Source organism: Lynx canadensis, chromosome C2 (genome assembly GCF_007474595.2).
Source record: "Lynx canadensis isolate LIC74 chromosome C2, mLynCan4.pri.v2, whole genome shotgun sequence".
In the NCBI taxonomy this organism is placed as follows: Eukaryota; Metazoa; Chordata; class Mammalia; order Carnivora; family Felidae; genus Lynx; species Lynx canadensis.
Window position 1 is genome coordinate 69,426,318 of NC_044311.2, and position 3,317 is coordinate 69,429,634.

Sequence of the window (3,317 nt, forward strand, 5' to 3'; positions counted from 1 at the left end):
AACATCTAACTGAGTCCCACCGACTTCATCTTTACAGTCTAACCAAGGCAGGGCTTTCCCCCAGAGCCGAAATGCACCAGTTTCCGTTGTTTTGTTTTGCTTCTGCCAAGAGATTTTTTTTGAAAGGAATGGATTTTGAGGAGAAAAAACAAGGAGCAGAAAGGTATGGAATAGAAAATAAATACAAAAGCAAGCTGTTTCGCTGTTCTATAGCCACAATAATCCGTACAGAAAATGCCCTGTACAAAATAAAATAAAGGTCCAAAGATTGAGCCATTCCCATAGGCAAGGCCAAAGACATCAGTGCTTGAAATTTAGGATTTTAGTCCTTGTTTTGGGATGGATCACTGGGTTTGTGGACAAACCCATGGGCATAGTCCATGCCTTTAACTAGATTTAAACAGAACAAATGGCCACCTGGCCCAGGTAAAAGTAGATGAAGTGTTTGGTTTCCTGTGTCACAGAACTACTTAAGTTCCTCCCCACAATGCAGTAACAGGTGGGTTTGTACTTCTCATCAAACTCCTTCATAAGGGCCGCAATAGCCTTCTCTATGTTCTATTTCTCCAACGCCTGAGTAGTACGCTCCGCCAGGTCCTGTTGCATTTTCTCGGGCATACGGGCATTTTTTTTTAACACAGCTTTTTGGTGACACATGGTTGCCATGGGTGGGACTGGCCAACTGCAACGGTCTCCTGGGGGAGGGGCTGGCGATGCTCAGCCCCGGCAGGAGTGGCCATCCCTGCCGAAGCTTTGGCCCATCTCTGAAATGCACCAGTTATGTTAGGTATACAGCTTGCCTCACTAGGTAGTATGGTTGCTGACTTGCAGCTGGACAACATCACAAAGAGCCCACGTTGCATTATGCCCTGTCGTCCACAATGTTGTTTTATCTCAAGGCTAGTTCCTTTTAGAGCTTTAGGATGCTTCCAGTAGAAATCTGGGCCACATGGCATGCTATTCACATTCAGTGGCAGAGAGAGAATGGTTCTCAGAAGGATCCTAGGAGGGAGAGAAGGATTTTTCCCATAAAGCTCTGAAAAACCATTTCTCTTGGCTCATTGGTTGAAATACTGACACATGTCCATTCTTTTTTTTTTTTTTTTTTAACGTTTATTTGTTTTTGAGACAGAGAGAGACAGAGCATGAACGGGGGAGGGTCAGAGAGAGGGAGACACAGAATCCGAAACAGGCTCCAGGCTCTGAGCTGTCAGCACAGAGCCCGAAGTGGGGCTTGAATTCACGGACCGCGAGATCATGACCTGAGCCAAAGTCGGCCGCTTAACCGACTGAGCCACCCAGGCGCCCCCACATGTCCATTCTTAAACTGGCTGACTCCAAGATTAATCTGATTGGTTTAAAGTCTTAATCATGATCCTTCCCTGGAGCAAAATGGAGTCAGCTTCCTCTGAATCCCATGGGCTACATGAAGGAGGAAAGTAGACCTACACAAAGTCCATGTTTATTAGAAAAAATAAAGGAGAGAATGAAGGTGAGGCAGGCAGCTAAAAGTTCCCATGCTAATAAGCATATGGATATATAGTGGTCCTGTCTGTGAACATATATATCAGTATGCTGAATTGTTCTTGATTTAAAAAAAAAAAAAAATCCTTGAAATATTTTTTTTTTTAAAGAGACATTTTTCTGGCAGTCCACATACAAAGAATCCAATATGCTTCAACAGAAATGTTACATGTTTAGGTTTATTATGACATAAAACTTCTGTATACTTTCAAATGGTTTTTAATGTTTATTTATATTTGGGGGGGGAGGGAGAACAAGTGGGGGAGGGGCAGAAAGGGAGGGAGACACAGAATCCAAAGCAGGCACCAGGCTCTGAGCTGTCAGCACAGAGACTGATAGGGGGCTTGAGCCCACGAGCTGTGAGATCATGACCGGAGCCGAAGTCAGATGCCCAACCAACTGAGCCACCCAGGCACCCCAAAAACTCCTATATACTTTCAGAGCATGATACAGTTCAGGCAACAAGAACACAGTTAAGTGTTGGATCTTAGTTGGATCTTAGTTTCCCTACCTATTAAATAAAAGATGAACTAGATAAGTTCAAAGGTTTCTCCCCAGCTCTGTCATTCTGTGTGTTTTAATCTATATCCACTGATATGACCAAGTGAATATACTTAACAATGTGCATGTTTTTATTCATCATTCAAGTAAGTATTGACCTCTTGGTATGGACTCTACTTGGTACAGAACTGACAAGACTCACACAAAGGTGAAGCAAGTTCTTGCTTTCCAGAACTTTCAGTGGGGAGAAAAGGCAGATATAAGAAAATATGAGAAGACACAGCAACAAACAGTAGCAAAGCAACCACAGAATGGAACAAAGGAGGAGTATCCTAAGCAGGAATAGTGAGGTGAGGGGAAGATTAGATTCAAGCCCCACCTAGGAGAACAGGTATGACTTAGAAGACAGAACAAAATGGGGCGGGGCAGGGGGGGGAGCGGATATGCAAACACTGCAGGTCAGGAATTGGTTTCATATGTTTATGAAACTATGAGTAGATAAGACGGTTATAATGATGGACGACGTTGATGATGATGCTTGATGGGGTGATAGCTGCAGGTTACCGCGACCTACCAAGGGCCAGCACTTAAGTTACAGTATTTCATATCATCCTCACAATAACTCCAGGAAAGAGGTGTCATAAACCACATTTAACCTTCAGCTTACCCTGCCCAAAGTTAAAAAAAAAAAAAAAGGCAGTAAATCTCTGAGTAGAACACAATACTCTGTAAGTTCAAAGAGCACAACGCCTTTACCACACTACCCTGCCTCTTTGAAATGCAGTGGCTCTTAGCATCCCCATGAGCCTGAAAGGCAGGAAGTCAAGAAATCAGGCTGTACCTCAATTTCTATATGAGGGCCAATTTAGAAAAACAAAAACATTTATGGCAAGGCTACATCTTCTTTCATACAAATGAAAATAGCTTTACTGATCTCATAGAGAGAGGGGCATCTTCAGTTGGAGAAAGATACAGAATTTCAAATTTTATATTATCTATTGATTAAATAGAATTTTGACAATGAAAACAATGGCATTGCTTGTTAGCCACTGAAATGTAAATATCCAGGCATGTTTGAGAAGTAGTAACACAGAGGCAGGCTTTTATCTGGAAATTGGATTGAGGGACTGTATTCAAAGTTATGCAGCCCCTGGGTTGCTGGCTACTGTGTGTGATGTGCTGCTTGGAGAGATCAAGAGAGACTCCTCACTGACCTCCCACCCTTCACATATACCACACATCCACCTCTGTCACCTACAAAACGTCACCACTACAGGATATTCGGTTCAACA

General features: G+C 42.9%; 1 pseudogene; it reads right to left on the reverse strand.

Annotated features, from left to right (window-relative positions):
* Positions 1-396: 396 nt before the first annotated feature.
* LOC115522859 lies at positions 397-657 on the reverse strand (annotated as a pseudogene).
* Positions 658-3,317: the final 2,660 nt, after the last annotated feature.